Source organism: Mirounga angustirostris, unplaced genomic scaffold (genome assembly GCF_029215605.1).
Source record: "Mirounga angustirostris isolate CCGP_5_RB_7025 unplaced genomic scaffold, mMirAng1.0.hap1 SCAF_15, whole genome shotgun sequence".
Lineage (NCBI taxonomy): Eukaryota > Metazoa > Chordata > Mammalia > Carnivora > Phocidae > Mirounga > Mirounga angustirostris.
In genome coordinates, this window is record NW_026991723.1 from 86,669,556 (window position 1) to 86,688,581 (window position 19,026).

Consider the following 19,026-nt stretch of genomic DNA (forward strand, 5'->3'; position numbering starts at 1 on the left):
GGTAGGAGCTGGTCTGAGTGCAAATTAAGGCCAGTGTTGGGGTCCAACTGCTGTCTAGAAAGGCTGTTATGACCAACGAAAACTAGGTGCTGCGGTTAGGGTCTCCATGTTAGGGAACGGAGCAAGGGATTTGAAATGGCCCCCTACAGTCTCATTGATTCCTGTATCCTGGAGGTTCCTCCTTGCCTCCAGCCCCACTGGAGTGGCCCATTGTCCCACCTGGGATTCCAAGTCCTGGAAACAGGACGATAGAATTCCTTTCCCGCCTGCACTGGGAAGAGGGAGAGTAGATTTGGGATATCCCTTCTGCCAGGGCACCCCAATTAATGCTGAGGAGTAGGGCAGGAGGATACACTGAGAAAACCAGGTTCTCCTGGGTGGGGGATACCAGCACCATCGCTGAAACTGGCCCAAGCCCCGCTCTGCAGCATTGTGGGTCATTTTCAGTCCCCAGCGGAATGGGGGTCAGGAACAGGTGACCTGGGCTCAGCCCCGGCAACACCCAGCTGCCCCCCCACAACTCCTGAACCCCCACTTTTGAGGAAATAAACGAATAAGTAAACCCCACCATCTCCGAAGGTTTGTCTTTAATGAAAAGGATTCGTTTGTCCAAGTTGTTTCCAAAGCCGAGGCGATTGCCCGGCTGGAGCGCATCATTCTCGACGCTTCTCCGACTCCTGACTCCTGCTGCGGCTGGAGGAGGCTCAGCCCATCGGTCCGTCTGGAGGGGCTGGCGGGAGGGGTCGGTTTATTTGGGATTTAGGGGTTGGTTTAGGCTTTTTTGTTTGGGGGGCATTGGTGGGGGCTAGGTTAAAACCAATTCAAAACGAATTAGCGAGCGCGTTCCGCCGGCATCTTCTTTCGCCCCCGACTTGCTGCGGCTCGGGCCGAGGGCGGGCTCCCCGGACCACAGTCATGCCCCGCCGCGGCGTGCCAGCTTCGTTCCCGGCCGAAATTTGAAAAAGGGAAAAACGACGCGATCGACTGGAGGCCCCCGCCAGCCACGACTGGTCACCCGCAGAGGAGGAGGAGAAGGAGGAGGACGACGACGACGACGAGGATGAGGATGGCGGCGCTGGTGGCAGGGACCGGCGTCCCTCTTTTGCGCTCCCGGCTGGGGCCGCGATCCTCGCGCTGGGGCCAGCCAGCCGCCTCCCCGAGGGGTCTGGCCCGCGCCGAGCTCGGTCCCTGCGGCTTCCGCCCCTGTTGCGCCCGGAGCTCAGCCACAGATGTCCAGCCACAATTCTCGGTTGGCCGCAGACTCGTACAAGAATTGCGTTTGGACAATCAGTGGCGAAGCCCCCGAGTTCGGGGCCCCGGTTTCCTGCGTGCGGGCTTCCGCTTGGCTCCTTAAAAGCGCCGGACCAGGAGATCTCCGGAGCTGCGCGTCCGACTACCTCGCAGACGCTCAGCGGTCGCGGCCCATCCCGCGGTAAGGTGGACGAGCAAGCACGCGGATCCCGACCCTGCGTGGGGATCCCCATCGCCCCTGGCGTGTGTCTCCTTCGATCGCGGCCCGGGGTCCCTAGAGTAGCCCGCGTTGGGTCTCTGCGCCGCCCTGAGTCGGGGGAATCTCCTCTGTCAGGGCCGGGGAACCCCAACTCCCCTCTCCCCGCCCCCAGCCTGGGCTCGCCGGGAATCCGGAAAGCAGGGGCCCGAGGCCGGGTCGCGTTTCCGAGCCCGGGGTGCGGGCTGCTGGACTCGTGGGGTCCCCGCCCCCGCCCAGCCCCGCACGCACCGGCTCCGGCGCTCTCCGCTTCCCTGTGGCTGAGTCGCGGCCGGCGGTGGCGGTGGCGGCGGTGGCCCGGGCGGCGGGGAGCGCTGGAATGCGCCGCCGGGTCACCTGCAGCGCCCGGGGAGCCGGGCTGGGAGCCGGCGGGCTGGCGAGGCGCAGGGCTGAACCCGAGCGGGCGCCTCTGGCGGCTCGGGGCCGGGGCGGGCTTTTAGTGGGCCGCTCCAACAATACGGGCCTGGCGCGGAGAAAGGGGCTCGGCTGCAATTGGTACTGGATTTGAATAACGCCACGGGGCCATCAATGGTCATTGTGTCGGCGGGTAATGAATCTCCGCTGTCTCTCGGGCTGGCCAGGCAGCTGCAACCTGCGCTCAGGCAGCTCTTAAAGACATAGCGTGCCCCTCCCCGGGGGCGCCCCCCTCCCCTGCACCGGCCGGACCCCTCGCCCTCCCACCCCCACCCTGGGCCCTAGACTCCCAATGCCCCGCCTGCTCCCTTGACTGAACCCTTTGCCCATCGCCCCCTCCCTTGTCCTGGGCCAGGCACCCGCATCTCTGCGCTACACTCCCATGGACCTGACTCAGGCCTCCTGGCCTTGGCTGAGCTCCCCAGGAGTGCCCAGGGGACCCCAGAGTCTTTTCAGGCCCAATCCTGGCCTCCCATCTGCAGCTAACCTGAGGCCTCTGGAGCCCTCCTTCTTTAAGCTGCTGCCCTAGGGACTTCTAGCTGGAGGGTGAGGGGGAACAGTGTGGAGGTCAGAGGGTCACCCCCTTAAAAGGCTCTGCTGAAGGATAAGGGAGGAGGGCATGCAGTCCCAACCCCCAGGCTGAAGATGCCATCTCCAGAGACCACACCCCCACTAGGGATCTGGAGACTGCCCTCTCCCCAGACCAAGGACAAGGGCTTGATTCCCAGGATACCTCCTGCAGGCTTCTGGATACCTCAGCTCTGGCAGGGGGCAGGGGGCGCATGGGGGTGGGGGAGCAGGGGGAGGGCGAGAGGGGCGTGAATGCTATTAATGCTTGTCTTGTCATGTCTCTTCCACTGGACAGCCCACTGTTTTGGGAGGCTTGGGGCTCTGTCTAGGTCTGATGTGCCTCCCACCCCCAGCCCAGCCAGGTCTGGCGCAGAGAAGGTTCTCAGTCAGCTGGGGGAATACATACCAGTTTCTCACCCACAGAGCTCAGCCTGTCTTTCCCAGTGAAGCTCACACCCTGGTGGGGAGTGCATGGCCATTCCACCCATACATCCTGCCTTCCTCCATCCACCCCAGAGATCCCCAGACACTCAGAGGACCCCTGTCACCACCCTGAAATCCTCTCCTCTCCCCACAGTTTGGGGGCCGCCTAACTACATGCACCCATTGGATTGTGATCATTGGTTTGTCTGTTCTCATCAGACAAGAAGTGGATCCTACTAATCTTCAGGCTTCTGGAGCCTAGTACAGTGCCCCCCTCCCATACACACACACCACCCATCATTGAATGTCCATGAATATCCACCGGTGGCTTAAACATGAATCACATACACTTCTTGGAGTTTCTTACAAAAAGTTGAAAAAAAATACGGCTTCTAGGGAGTAGTACTTGAAGTCAGGGTTTCGTAGAGAGAGAGCCCTGCTAACCAGGTCCCAACTCTCGGGAATGTGCCATCTGCTAATAATAATAGCCACAACAAAATGCTTGATGTGCCAAGCACTAAACGCTTTTAAGGTAGTAGCCTGTGGACTGCTCACAACAATCCTGAGAAGTGGGTACTATTAGCAGCCCCACTTTACAGATGAAGAAACTGAGACCTGTGACAGTGATGTTGGTAGCCGCTAGCCGGCAGGCGATGGAGCCAGAGCCGGAGCTCAGGAGCTCAGGGCTGGGGAACTCACTGCCCACTGGTTTCCAGCCTTTACTCACCACAGCAGAGATACTGAGGGGACTTGTGGAAATGCATATGCAAAGTGGTAAGACCCACAAGACACCCGCGTCTCCTTACAAATCCAGCCCCGGCCCCGGCCCAGTCTGACAGGAACACAACCTTACTGGAGCTGGCCAGTGTGGTCTCTGCACAGTGCCAAACTCCCAGGCCTCATCGGAAAGCCACATTCTACAATCTAATCTACATTTTCCACCTCCGGGGTATGTCCGAGCTATTTAAAGCCATCAGTCCTGGGCAGAGAAGGGTCAATTGGCCTCATCCTCATCCTCAGGGAAACTGAGGAGCCAAGAAGGGTCTTATCACTCGCGAGTCATTGAAAAGATATTTCTGGAATGCCTACTGTGTGCTGGCGCGGGATTCAGCAATGGGCAGTGTCCCCCAGAGGCAACCAGCGGAGGAGGAGACCCCAGTCCCCTGGGAGTGGGGAGTTGGGCACTGTTCCAGGCAGGGGGCATGGCACGCCCCAAAGCTAAGGAGCAAGGAAGAACTGGGAGAGTGGGAAGGGAAGCACGGAGAGGAAGTGCCAGATAAAGCCGGGGTTGACCCTGCCGGGCCCTGTAGGACATTGGGAGGATTTGTGATTTTATCCTAAACACAGTGGGAGTCCTGGAGGGTCTGACACATTCAGATTTACATTTTTAAAGGTTTGCTGGGGCTGTTGTGTAGAGAATGGGGGTGGGGCTGGGGAGGGGGCAAGTGGATGACAGGAGACCCATTGAGCTACTATTGCCAGTTTGCAGGTGACAGCTGGTGTTGGCCTGGGATTAGGGGATGGCCGAACAGGGTCCCAAACTGTGTCCTTGACAGGCAGGTGACCTCAGGTCACCTGGCAATGAGTAACATTTAGTGACTATCTGAGGTGTACTCTGTGTGCTGGAGCGGGGGGGCAGGGCGAAGAGAAAGATGGACCGTCTGCTGTTACCTCTCCAGAAGTATCCATTCACTGGACAGGTGGACAGACACACAAATAGCCGGCCAGCCCCCGTGAAAGGAGCAGGAAACTCTCTAACTGAAATATTAGCAGAGCTATGGGGGATTATAGACCAAGCAATTCATTCTAACAGGACCTGAGGAATCTTCTGGAAGAGGCAGCATTACTTTGGGCAAGTGAATTCCAATAGACTGAACTGAAATCTAGTTATTGCCTCTGTGAAATGGGGCCATTATGCCTGCCCTGCCTCCTTAAAGATGGTTGTGGTGTTGGGAGAGTCCAAACACACACCTTGCATTTGCTTGCAGTGAGATTTTATCATTGCCTCTTCACATACACACACACACACACACACATGCACGCACACACGGATACATGTTCAGGCTCATGCATGCATTCAGCTATTGTAATTTCTGCTCTACCTTCTCCCTTATTAAGACCAACACAGGGGCGCCTGGGTGGCTCAGTCGGTTGGGCATCTGCCTTCGGCTTAGGTCATGATCCCAGGGGTCTGGGACCGATCTCCGCACTGGGCTCCCCGCTCAACAGGGAGGCTGCTTCTCCCTCTCTGTCTCCCTCTCCCCCTGTGTGCTCGCTTTCTCTCTCTCTCTAATAAATAAATAAAATCTAAAAAAAAAAAAAAAAAAGACCAACACATCAGGAAGGAGGTGACAAAGTTGTCCACACTGCCCATTAAGCATGCCCTATCCCCCAGGACTGCCCCCAAACACTGCCCAGCACAAAGGACATGCTCAGTAAACGCCTATTGAATGAATGACTGAATGGGTGCTTTATTGGAGGAATAATTAAATGAACAGGTGGATGGACAGACAGATGATGAAAAAACAGATGTTGGGACACTTGGATGGAAGATGAATTGAGCGCCTGGATGCATGAATGTAGCCAATCAGCTGAGGTTCTAGATGCAGATCAGGACATGTTGCTGTGTGAGGGGCTCAGTGAAGGAGGCTCTAAGAGGCTTCACGAAGCAGCCTGGTCTCTGCGGTTCAGAACCCTGTCCAAGATGTGCAGCAGGGCAAACGAGTGCCCACGGAGTGGCCTGGGGACCCGTCAGTCAGGTTGTACCTCCGGGCAGGATATTTCCAAACCTGGAATCCTGTCCCCAAATACTGCTGTCAATCCCCGTTTCAGGGTGGCCTGGGATGGAGCAAAGAGCCCTGCCCCCGCTCGTCGTGCCTCCCCAGGCCAGGCCCTGCCTGTACAGAGTGCTCTAAGAGCACAGCCGAGGTTCTTACTGATGACCAAGTGGCCTGCCTTCATAAATGAATTGCCAACCTGAGAATGTCCCCGTTCTCAGAAGATAACAAAGCGAGGCCACCGTCCCCACCCAGAGGGGACCCTAAGAACCCCTGCGCCCTGCATAGCATGTGCCAGTTTATAAAAGATGATGTTCCTGGCTGGCTCAGTCAGTGGAGCGTGCGACTCTTGATCTCGGGGTCTTGAGTTCAAACTCCACGTTGGGTGTAGAGCTTACTTAGAAAAAGTTCCTCTGCAGGAGATGAGAAGGCAAGGAAGCTTTCCCAACGAAGCTTTCCCAACCCCCCTGGGTTGCTTCATCCCATCACTTGTGCTCTTGTCTTCATCACACTTATCGCTCTGAAAGCCTGTCCTTCACCGGCTGTCTTATTTGTCCACTAGAATGTGAGCCCTATGCGGGCAGCGATCACGTCCTGTCCGTTGTTCTATCCCCGGCACCTAGAACAATGCCTGAGTCTTAGATGGTGCTAAATTTGATTAAATGCCCAGTAAAGGGATATATAGCTGGGTGCATGGATCATTGTAATCCAGTCAACAGCCACCATTTATTAGCACTGGCTCTGGGCTGAACACTTTTCATGATCCCTACAGGTTTGTGAGAAATGCCACCACTCACCCCATTTTACAGATCAGAAACCTGAGGCCTGGAGAGAGGAAGCCACTTCCCCCAGGTACAGGGCTACTGAGTGGCAGAGCCAGGTTTTAGACCCGAGTCTGTCTAATAGCAAAGCTCACGTTGGCAACCATGATACCTGATACTCTGTCACCCCAGCACCCAGTGAGCTTAGAGCCATTGGAAGTAAAGAGTTCGGACGGAGACATATTGTCTGATTCCATTTATAGAAATATCCAGAATAGGCAAATCTATAGAGACAGAAAGCAGATTAGTGGTTGCCTAGGATGGAAGGCAGGGAGAGTTGGGAGGGAAGGGGGAGTGAAGGCTAATGGGCACAGTGATTCTTTTGGAGATGATGAAAGTGTTCGAAATTGATTGTGGTGATTGCACAACTCTGAACATACTAAAAACCATTAAATTGTACATTTTAAAAGGGCGATCGCATAGTGTGTGATTTATACCTCAGTAAAGCTGCTATTTTTTTTTTAAGATTTTATTTATTTATTTAACAGAGAGAGAGAGCGAGAGAATAGTAGAGGGAGAGGGAGAAGCAGGCCTCCCACTGAGCAGGGAGCCTGACATGGGGCTCGATCCCAGGACCCCAGGATCATGACCTGAGCCGAAGGCAGACACCTAACCACCGAGCCACCCAGGCGCCCTTAGTAAAGCTGCTCTAAAGGAGTTGGGTAGGGGCGCCTGGGTGGCTCGGTTGGTTATTTGGTTACTCGATTACTCGGTTGCCTTTGGCTCAGGTCATGATCCCAGGGTCCTGGGATGGAGCCCCGAGCCCCGTGTTGGGCTCCCTATTCAGCGGGGAGTCTGGTTCTCCCTTTCCCTCTCCTCCCCACTCATGCGCGCTCTCTCTCTGTCAAAAAAATAAAATCTTTAAAAAAATAAAAAAGAGGGGCGCCTGGGTGGCTCAGTTGGTTAAGCGCCTGCCTTCGGCTCAGGTCATGATCCTGCAGTCCCAGAATCGAGTCCCGCATCGGGCTCCCTCCTTGGCAGGGAGTCTGCTTCTCCCTCTGACCCTCCCTCCTCTCATGCTCTCTCTCTCTATCTCATTCCCTCTCTCAAATAAATAAATAAAATCTTTAAAAAAATAAAATAAAAATAAATAAAAAAGAGTTGGGTAGGGGCGCATGGGCAGCTCAGTCATTCGAGGGTCTGACTCTTGGTTTCGGCTCAGGTCGTGATCTCATCGATCCTGAGATTGAGCCCCACGTGAGGCTCCACACTCAGAGGGGAGTCTGCTTGAGATTCTCCCTCCCTCCCCGTTCCTCCCCCCACTTGCACTCGCGCACTCTCTTTCTCTTTCTAAAATAAAAATAAATAGGGCGCCTGGGTGGCTCAGTCCATTAAGCGGCTGCCTTCGGCTCAGGTCGTGATCCCAGGGTCCTGGGATCGAGTCCCACATCGGGCTCCCGGCTCAGCGGGGAGCCTGCTTCTCCCTCTCCCACTCCCCCTACTTGTGTTCCCTCTCTCGCTGTGTCTCTCTTTGTCAAATAAATAAATAAAATCTTTAAAAAAATAAATAAAAATAAAATAAAATAAATCTTTAAAAAAATAAATAAAAATAAAGAGTTGGGTAGAGGGGAGGGAGGTGGGGATGGGCAAAATGGGTGAAGGGGTGTGGGAGGTACGAGCTTCCAGTTATGAATGAGTAAGTCATGGGAATAAAAGGCCCGGCACAAGGGACACGGTTTACGATACTGTAATAGTGTTGTACGGTGACAGATGGTAGCTGCACTTGTGGGTATGGCCTAACTACGGAGACGTTGAATCACCGTGTTGTGCACCTGAAACTAATGTCGCAGTGCGTAACCACACTCAAATAAAAAATGTTTTTTATAAAAAGAGTTGGGGGGGCCGGGGCGCCTGACTGGCTCAGTCGGTAGAACACGCAACTCTTGATCTTGGGGTCGTGAGGTCGAGCCCCACGTTGGGCACAGAGCTTACTTGAAAAAATAAAATAAATAAAAAAGGAGTTGGGGCTGAAGTGTCTCACCGTCATTTACCTGCCTGCTTGGCAAGTCACTTGCTGTCTCTGAGTGTCAGTTTCCTAACCAGTAAAATGGGAAAAATAAATGTTTCTTGGGCTTGACGCGAGCATTAAATGAGATAATAGTACACGTCATTATCCCCGTTTTGTTGAGGAGGAAACTTAGACCCAGAGGAAGCAAGTGACTTGGCCTGAAAATAGAGCTGGTGGGTGACAGGTGAGGGACTCACCAGGGGTCCCTTGGTGCTGCTTCTTTCAGCATTATGTAGACTGGATCAATGTCTGTGCCCGCACCCACCCCACCACTCCTTTCCATTCTCCACCTTCTCTGGGGCTCTGAGTCTCCCCACTGCCCAAGCCCAGAGCACACCAAGGTAGTGAGGTTCCCCCCAGAGCATGGGACGCCCTCTCCCCAGCCCCCACCCTGCTCCCCTCCTGGGGCCATGATGCTGTCTTGCTTTTACTTGTAATAAAGAAAATATCTCAGCTACCCTTCCACAGTTGCTTGGCAACCCCAAAGGGGGGTGGGGGGAGCCAAGGGGAGGAGGGAAGGGGGAGGACTCTGGAGCCAATCTGGAGACAAAGAGTAGGATTTCGGTGACATGGAGCCGGTTCTTAGTGCTAACCTGGCCTGGCCGCGAGGCGGGTGGGGTGGGGGCTTCCTCCCACCCCAGCGGCTCACACCAATAAATATGCATTAGGGAAGTGGGCAGAGTTTTTCCCACAGACCTGAAAGGCCGCAGCTGACCTTTCTACCCCCTTTATGTACCAAAGTGACAGTCAGAGAGAGCAAAGAGCAGGACCCCCTGAGATGCCTCCCCCGTGGCCTTCGGACTTGGGGAAACTTTTCACCCTCCTCCTTCCCCTGGCCCCAGACCAGGTCACAGCCTCGCCCGCCCGGGGCCCCTGTCCCAGGGATTTCAGGTGGGAGTCAAGAGCGCCCAGCCCCAGGGGCGGCCTCAGGTCCTGTCCAGCCTTGGCGGCAGAGAGCCAGGCGTGAGGCCCTGTCCAGCCTGCAAAGGCGCTCCCTGCCTCCTGGGTCAGTCTCTGCCTGTGGCTTCCCATACTGTGCCCCTCCCCACCCCACCTCTGTAGGAGCCCCTTTCTCTGGTTCTCTGCCAGTCCCTTCTGCGGCCCCCTGTTCGTCTTCTCTTTCCCGGCCTCACCTCATGTCCCTCTTTTCCCACCACCCACTTCTCCATTCGGTTTCCCTCTTTCCCTCTTCTCCTTTGGGGTGGGCCCCTTCTTCCCCAGCCCCCCTACTTCTGCAGTGCCCCCCTTCGAAAACTAGCAAGTCCTGGGAGATGCCATTTCCCTGAAGTGAAGATGGCACTGGGGGGGTTGCAAAGGAGGGAGGGTGGGGGCGGTGATCTCTCTCCCTGGTGCCCTGGCTTGCTGGCCGTTGGCCGGGGGTGGAGAAAGTCCGCTCTGAATGGAGTCAGTGTAGAGACAGGAAAAGCAAACACCTCAGCCTGGGCCCTGCTGGCCCTGTTTGGGGGTGGAGGGGGGGCGGGCAGGATGGGGCAGGGGCCTGGGCTCATCTCAGCCTCTCCCGGATCAGCCCTCTCCTGGCTTCCTGGACCCCTGGCCCACAGCATCCAGAAAGAGGGTGGGTTTAGGGGCTGCGGACAAGCCCTCTAGGAGACACCTTCACCGGAATCTTTCCCTGCCCCACTGCCCAACCCCCAGCCAGTGCCCTTCCTGCCAGGAAACCTTGTGTCTAGGGGAAGGACAGGCTGGCACCTGAGGGCCTGCTTGACCAGCCCTTCCAGCAGCGGGAACTGGGTGGGGAAGTCACCTTGTGCCAGAGCCGGCCCCAGCAGTGCCATCTGCCTCCCGGGCCGAGGGGACCCCAAGATGCTCTGCCCAGGTGAGTTCTCCTCTGGCCCCACAGCCAGACGGTGAGGGAGGGGGAGGCTGGGACCACCCCCCAACCCCCAAGAATCCATGACATTTTCCATTGGACTGTCTCAGCCTCCGTCTGTGATGCATGTGTCGCTGGGACTTGGGCGAGGGGAGCCAAAGGGAAGGATGGCTAGAGAAGCTGGAGGTGAAGTCTGAGGTGGAGGGGAGACAACAGGGGCTGGAGTCTGGGGAGCAGGACTCCTGGGCTCCAAGCCAATTTTGTTACTAGACTTGTGGACTCACAGAGGCCCCTGTGATGGTCTCCTTTGAACACTTTGGATTCTAAAAGACTCTTGGAATGAGCTCAGAGAGGGGTAGCAACTCATCCTGGGCGACACAGCAAGTTGGCAGAGCTGAGCCTCAGACCCACGGGGCTCCCTTACGAGGCTGAGGGTAATACTGTTGGCGCTGTGGACACCACGCTGGGCCACCTCTCCTTCACTTTCCACGTATAATTTGGACCCTCTGGATTCAAGGGGTGGAGAGGGGCAGACTCCGAACAGCACCTCCCAGGGCCCCCTTCCCTTCCTGTCCTCATGGCCTGGCCGCGGGGACCTGGGCGGGGCACCATGCCCAGGGCTGGCCAACCCCTGCCACAGTCTCTTCTGACTGCCCAGGAAGCTTGGTTGGTCTTTGCCTTACAAGTCCCAGAAAACAGGGCCCCCTTTGCTCTCGGTGTCCGACCATAAGACCCGCATGCTGTAATCAAAGTACGACCATTTCCTGGGAAGGAAGGTCAACAGCTGACTGCATGCCACCAAGTCCTAGCTGTGCCCACCTTGAGGTGTCCTGGCCGTTGGACTTGGCTGCACGGACCTTGCTAAATAGAAACCGGCAGCCCTCACAGAGTCAGGCGCCGTTCTAAGGCCTTCTAAGTAGTACACTGAATGGTCAGCACACTCCTACAAGGTGCGTTCAGTTTTACAGGTGGGAAAACTGAGGCACAGAATGTTGCAGGAACTTGTCCACCATGGACCTACTACCAGGAAAAATCAGAGCTAGGATTGGAACCCATAGCCTGGCTCCAGAGCCAGCAGCCCTTAAATGTTTCAGCCTGCTTCTAATGCCTAGGAGGTCTCGGCTAGAGGTCATTTGGTCCAATCCCCTGCATCTGTGTGTCTGCCGGGCCAACCTCTGTTCACAGACAAGAATCAATCTCGTTTTTTAAAAGCACCTGCTCCAAGGGTGGAATTCCCCCTGGGGGTAATCAGACATTTATTTATTCATAGCCTTCTGGCCGGGAGGAGAGGCCCTCCCACCCAGAATTCCCCAGGGTCCAGCTGCCTCCTTGCCTCTCTCCTCACTGCAGTGTAATCAGAAGTGAGCCAGCCCTGTCTTGCGTCTCGGTTGCACAGACTCCAAGCTGTGTGGCCCTGGACAAGTGACTCAACTTCTCTGAGCCTCAGTTATCCACTGTCAACTGGAGTTCATGATGCAACCTGCTTTGTGAGGTTGCTGAGAAGGAAATGATCAAAGGGGATGACAAGAGTGTAGTTTTCAGGGATCATTTCTATAGTTTGTTACTGGAGAAGTTTCTCTGAACCGTCTAGAGCCTCAGAAACCACAAGGAAGATGCAGCATTCTCTCTCAAGTGTGAAGCCAGCTCTTGGTGTGGCTTCTGCAACTGCCATTTGTCATCCATAATTGTCCTTCTCTTCCTTTGGGAGAGCAAGAGGGAGAGGATGGTGCAGAGTGGTCTCTGTAGTTTAAAAAAAAAAAAAAAAAGGTGACGGCCAGAAAGGGGTTAGTGATCACAGTGCCTGGCACCTGTGAAGTGCCCCGAACCAAAGGGGACAATACTTCTATCACCATATTGCCATCATCATCATGGAAATCCCTCTCCTTGCAAGATCAGAGCTTCATGCTTTCGGCCTTCTAGTTTATAGCCTCCTTATTACAGATAGGGAAACTGAGGCCCAGAGTGGGGAAGGACTGGCCCAGGGTCACGTGGCAAATTGGTAGCAGAGCAGGAAGCAGCTCTCAGGGCCCCTGGTCCCCCATGGGATCCCCATCCCTTCTCCTTGGCTCCCTCCCCAGTTCAGGCCCTCCTCTGGGGAGCGCAGGGTCGGGGTCCTGGCACCCAGTCCCGCCCAGGCAGGGCCGCCCGGGGCCGAGGAGAGAAGTGGTGGCGGTGCTTGGAGGAGTAGGCGCAATAGGCCAGCGCGTTCTCAGCCCTGGCTCTTTGTCTGCTGCTTTGTGATGGTAAGTGCCGCTCCTAAATCAGTTCTGTGACACCGTTATTGTTGCCCAGTGCGCAAAGAGTCTAAACTTTTCCCCTGAGGTCAAGAATGTGGCCGGTCCCCAAGCCGCCAGGAGCAGGGGCCTGGGTGGCTGGGGGTGGGGCTGGGGCCTCACCCCGAGCCGGGCGAGATGTGGAGGGGAGGGGGTCAGCGGGAACAAAACGCTTTGAAATGCCTCCTCTCCATCACTGCCAACATTGTCCGCTGCCCGCGGGGGGCCTGGCACCGCCTCGCCGGGGCTCCGGCCCCCAGCCCTGGCCAGGCCCGGCCCGGCATCTGAAAATGGACAGAAGGTTATTGTCCCCCTTCGCAGTCCTTTGTCTGCTCTAGTTCCAGATGTCTAGGCTGGGACCAGGGAGCTGACCCATGGTGGGCAGGGGGGAGAGGACAAAGGGGGAGAGCACGGGTCACTGCATCCTGAGGGGTCGTTCCCAGACCCTGAGATCCCACCCAGCCGCGGCCCAGTCACCTTCTGGGCTGTCTCAGCCCTGGGATTGTCCCTGTTCCCTTGTCCCTCCTCCCTCTCCCACCAGACCAGGTTCCTGCCTCAGGAGGGAGGGCCACAGGGGTGCAGGAGTTAAGAGCTGGATGCCTTGGGATCCCCGCAGCTCTATCTCAGTCATTGTGATCTTGGGCAAGTTGGATCCCTCTTGCAGCCTGCTGTCCCCATGGAGGTTCCACAGACCAGGGTTCATTGATTTACAAGGAGCGACAGAGCCCTCCTGTGTGGCAGCTCCATGCTGGGCGTGAGGGGGCACAGGCCTGGGCGGGCCACTCAGACCCTTCCAGATTGCGGTTAGTAGTCCTAACAGAGGGGGTAATATCCCCCCCTCCCCCGTGTCGGGTACTGGGCCAACCATCTCACCTGCCTTATCTCATCCTTTTCACAACAAAATCAAGGGCGCAGAATATTTTCCAGCTTTGGACACTGAGAGTGGGATGTCAAGTCAGTTACCCAAAGCCGGGCTGCCAGAAACAGCAAAGCCGGGATTCTAGCCCAGGCTGACCCGCAGCCACCGACAGGAAGGATCTGCTAATAAACTCTTGGAAGGTATTGAGCACAGAGCCTGGCATGTCTCCAGGGCGCTGGTGGTGTAAACTCCACCCATCAGTTATCTATCCCATTCCACAGATGGCCCTTACCGGTGCCCAGACCCGGGGAGGGGGCGGGGCATTGGGGGTGGGAGGCAAGGAGCTGGGGTGGGGAGCTGAAATAACACCACCACCAAGGGCTCGGATTCAGGGAACCGCCAGGGCAGCCCCGTTTCAAACCCCAAGTCTGTGCGGGCTTGGGCAAGCCGCTTAGACTCGCCACGTCTCCGTTTCCTCATCTGTAAAATGAAAATCTTCCCTGCTTCACGGACCGTTGTGAAAATTAAGTCAGAGAATACATTTAAAGCCCTTAGCCCAGCGCCTGGCACGCAGCAGGGGGTTCATGATAGCTATTATTATTAGTAGTAGTAGTAGTAGTATTCTGAATGGGGCTCTCATTTGGCCCTTTGAACCTTCTTACCTGGGGTCACCTGAGGACAAGGCTCCGTGGCGGGGAGGGGGTGTCTGGTTAGCAGTCGTTGAGGGGGGTGGGGATAGCAAGGCTCGGTCTTCTTGGGGTCTCTGAAAGTCTCTCACCAGGCTGCTTCCGGGGGCGGGGGGGCAATGGAGAAGGGAGCTGGGCCCAGAGGAGTTAACAGCCCGCAGGCCCTGGACCAGCCAGGCTGCCACGCTGCAGCCACAGCCACGGCCACGGTTTCAGCTGGGGAGCCAGGGCTGCTCCCTGATGGGCAAAACAGCTGGCTGCCCGGGGAAAGCAGCTGGCCTAGCCGCAGCTTCCTGCGGACTGAGGCAGAACCTCAGAGGAGGCTAGCTCCCCATCTGGGGTCCTGGGAGACCCGGGCATGGCCAAGAGGCAGAGGGTGGGCCTCTGGAGTGGGTGTGGGCATGGGCGTTGGGTGGGACCCCTGGAGATGAGGAGGTGTGGGCAGATCCCTGGAGCAGAGACCAAAGCAAGCAGCATGGACAGAGTGACTCCAGCTGGGCGAGGGGTCTCAGCCTCCCCTCAAGGAGGAAAGATGAGGGGCAGGGGAGCCGATGGGGGCCAAGCCTGCACGCAGCCCTGGGTCCTCTTGGAACGGGACTTGGAACCTGAGCTAGGAAGGAACCCAGGCGGGTCTCCTGGATTCCTATCTGCTGAGCTGCACCCAGGACCAGGAGCAGGGCATGGGCTCCTCCTCTGGGCAGGAGGCTGGGCTCCCTTGACCACAAAGCAGGACAGGGGCCCAGAGAGCCCCCAACCCAGGAGACGTGAAGCTGGCAGCTGGTAAGAGCTCCATCCACGCATTCTCTCCGCCGTGGGCCCCTGTTCCTAGCTTGCTTGGCTGCTAGGCTGTGAGGACCCCCAAACTTGGGGCTCTGTCTGGGCCCCAGGGTACCTCCAGGCTGCCCCTGCCCATGGGCAGAGAAGGAGCACCTGAGACCTCACCTGAGGTTGGGCAGGATAGGCAGAGGGTTAAACAGGTATAGCCAGAGGCAACTGGACCAAAGCCGCCTGCCTGGGCTCCTGGCCCCCAAGCCCCACAGGCCAGACACCCCTAATTTCTTCCTGACTAAGGGGGCTTCTCCAGCCCACCTTCCTAACCTCCAGGAAGAAGGGGTTGGCCCCTACCTTGGGTGTGCCAGCCTCACCGCCCCCCTCCCTGATGAAAGCCACCCTGCAAAGCCTTTGCCAGTGGGCAGGCCTTGGAGCAGAGGCTGGGAGGGGGGGGGGCAGGAGGGCAGGGGGGTGGGGGTGGGGAGAAGGCGCAGGGGAGGGGGACAATTCTTCCTGGGTCTCTAGCTCCCGAATCCAGACGAAAGCCTGAGGCGCTGGCGCCACCCCCTGGCTCTGGCCAGAACCACAATGGCTGAGAGATGGGAGTGAAGATGCTGTGTTTTGGGTGGGGTCGGGGTGACCCACAGCCTAGTTAGATGATGGTTCAGGGGTGGTCTACCTATTCAGCCAGATGGGCCCAAACCATCACTTTTTCCCAGGCATATAATCTCCATGGCCTGGCCATGGGTCCCAGAGAACAGCGTCTTCAAACCAGCCTGCATCACAATCACCTGGAAGCCTTATTGGTTCAACCTCTGCTCCCACAGCTTCTGACTCACTAGGTGTGAGGAGGGGCCTAGGAATTTGCATTTCTAACAATTTCCAGGTGAGGCTGATGCTGGCTGGTCCAGGGACCATGTTCCGACAACCCCGCTTCAGCGTTTCTGTGAATTTGGCCCAATATTATCGCTGTAGAGCAATCTTTTTAAGACAAATCACATCACTTCTCTGCTTACCCCCTCCAGTGTCTTCCTATTGCGCTTAAAAAATACATATATATCCAGGGGCGCCTGGGTAGCTCAGTTGTTAAGCGTCTGCCTTCGGCTCAGGTCATGATCCCGGGGTCCTAGGATCAAGCCCCGCATCGGGCTCCCTGCTCCGCGGGAAGCCTGCTTCTCTCTCTCCCACTCCCCCTGCTTGTGTTCCCTCTCTCGCTGTGTCTCTCTCTGTCAAATAAATAAATAAAATCTTAAAAAAAAAAAAACCCAAACTCCTGTCTCAGCTTCAAGGCCCTAGTTGATCCTCACCTCTTTCCACCCTCCCCTTGCTCACTGGGCTCCAACCACTGGCTTCCTGGCTTGTACCCCCCGCAGGACCTTGGCCCAACCTGTTCCCTCCCTGTGGAACACTCTTCCCCCAGAACTGCCCTTGGCTGGCTCGCTTGCACCCTGAAAGAGATCCACCTACTCTTCTCCTCAATGTTGCCTCCCACCCCCAGCAGCTCTCTGTTCTTCTTAACTGGTTTTATGTTGTTCGCAGCATTTACCCTTCTTGGAAACTATCTCGTAATTTATCAGTTTGCTTGCCTGCTCCCTGTCTGTCCCCTCACAGGAATGTGAGCACCCTAGAGGCAGAGGGGCACCTTCTACCTGCACATGTAGTGAGTATGTGCTCAATAAATACTTGCCGAATTAATGGGATTATATAGGATGCCATGTCAGGGTATGTGCCCCCGACATGACATGCGGAAGGTTTTCCATGAGAAGCAAGTTTCAGCGGACACTGGAGGGCCTGTAGGAGTTGGCAGAAAGACCAGTTCAGGCAGAAGGAAGCAAAAAAAAAAAAAAAGGATGTGGGACGGTCCTAAAGCATGGAGTGTTTGGGAAACTGTACCTTGTCTAAATTGGCTTGAGCAGGAGATTAAAGGGGAAGGGAGGGGTGGGGGAGGCGAGAGGAGTTGGAGAAGAGTCACGCAGGCCATTGCAGGGCCTCGGTGCTCCCAGTGGGCAGTCCCTGAAGGGTGTTAACCGCAGACATTTAGAAAGGGTGGCTGAGGGCAGAATGGTTTCTAGGGCGAACACGTGGGGGGCAGGTCTCTGGGAGACGCTGTGGGCCCCATGAGTGGTGCTGGTGCCCTGAGCCAGGCGAGTGGCAGTGTGGAAGGAAAGAGGTGGCCACGTGCAAGAGATACTGAGGAGGCGGGCCTGCCCAGACAAGGTGATGGAGTGGGCTGAAAGAGGGACCTGTCACTGGGGACACGGGCTCTCCAGCTCGAGGGACCTGGTGGCCGAGGTGCCGTTCTCTAGACTGGGGAGGCCAACAGAGGGGGAGCATGTTTGGGGGAAAGGTTGGGGTTCTATTTTGAACAGGTGGAATCTTGGGGCGCCTGGCTGGCTCAGTTGATAGAGCATGTGACTCTTGATCTCAGGGTCGTGAAGTTGAGCCCCACACTGCGTGTAGAGTTTACCTAAAAAAAACAACAACAACCAAGAACGGGTGGAATTGGGGTCCAAATGGGCAGTGGAGACAGTCGGTTTTCCAGAAAGACAGAGTGGCCCATGTGGTCAGGTGCTGAAGGGAGCCCTCTGGATGAGGAGGCAATGAGCGTTGAGGGGAGTGGCCAGGAGGACCCTGGTCTTAGCAGGAGCAGTTCGGCTAGAGCAGCCTTGGTGTGTGTCAAGCCATGATGGGAGATGAGGAAGGGAGACCTGGAGCAGGTTCGGGAGGGAGAGAGAGATAAGGATGTGGCTGTTTTCTTATTTTAAGCTGGGGGAGATTTAAGTCCTTTGGAATGTCAAAGGAAGCACCCAGAAGAGAGGGAGGCTGATGATCCAGGAAGGGCAAGGGGATGGCATTTGGAGCTTCGGGGCTGTTCCACCGTGAGGAGGGTGAGGAGGGGGCGCCTCTTCCCTTATACCAGGCAGTGAGAGCTGAGGCAGGCTTGGCGGAGGCTGGGACGCTGGAAATGAGAGCTCCCAGGTGAGGGTTCTCTTTTCTCCAAAAAGTAGCAGGGAGATCCTTGCTGGAGTGGGGGCTTCAGAAGCTGGGACGTGCCACAGAGAGGGGGCAGGAGCAAGGGAAACTGGCCCCGTTGGGCCTGGCGAGAGTCCAGTTGAGAGTGGAAATCCTGAGTCAGCAGTAGTCCCACCGCGCTGAAAAGCAAGACGGTTATAGGGTTTTCCTGGGCAGGGATGATGGGAGACCCCACGGGCAAGGGAGTCAGTGACAGGATGGGTCACTGGATGGACTGGGGAAGGAGGAAGGCGACAGTGGGAGGTGTGAATGCATTCAGAGGAGGAGAAGGAGACTTGAGGCCAGAGAAGAATTTGGAAGCCCCTGTGACCAATAGGATGGGCAGAGGCTCTGGGATGACTCCGGGATGGGTCAGGTGGGGCATACTGCTTGGCTTTAGAAATGGAATCCCCATTCTGGGGATGGGAGTGCCTTCTGGCCAGAGGCTACCATGCAAGGGAATGGACTCTTCTGTGAGGCCTCTGACCTTTCATTGCAGGGCCACTGGCCACCGAAGCTTTGACTGGGGCCTGGTGGAAGCTTAGGAGCCACGCTGAAGACCAGGACTCCCGGGTTCAGTGCCCCCACAGGCTGCCCCGTCACCAGGCAAGTCCACTCCTTGCTGGTCCCCATCCCTCCCCTCCCAGCAGAGATAGTGTGCACAGGCTTAGCCCTCTTCTCTGACCCTGGGAAGAGCCTGAAGGGAGACCCAAAGCTGCCACAGGAACATAGGCCTCCAGGTGGGTGTGGGGGGGTGAATGGAAGGGGAGCCTGGCTTCTCCAGTCCTGTCTTCGCCTCAGCAACTCTTTCCGGGGTCATGCTCCATGCAGAGAGAAGCGTCCAGTGCGTTCATTCTCCTTGCAAACCCATCCAGATGAGGACAAGAGGCTCAGGGAAAGTGGCCTGTCTGGGATCACAGCAGATACTGAGCTGGAACCGGCTTGGGGCCTTCAGGCCCCTCCCTTTCTGCCCTCTCCTTAAGGGAGGCTGGAGCCCCCTTCCCATCTCAGCAGGGGCCTCAGGACCCCGATTCTGCCCCAGGGGAGGCTGTCCTGCTTTGGACAGGGCTGGGT

The 19,026-nt window shown here is 56.6% G+C and overlaps 1 non-coding gene across 1 annotated transcript; it reads left to right on the plus strand.

Annotated features, from left to right (window-relative positions):
- The first annotated feature begins 11,876 nt into the window (after positions 1–11,876).
- LOC123850372 (small nucleolar RNA U3) lies at positions 11,877–12,089 on the plus strand. The gene has a single exon (XR_006792320.1). It is a non-coding gene; the product is annotated as a small nucleolar RNA U3 (small nucleolar RNA).
- Positions 12,090–19,026: the final 6,937 nt, after the last annotated feature.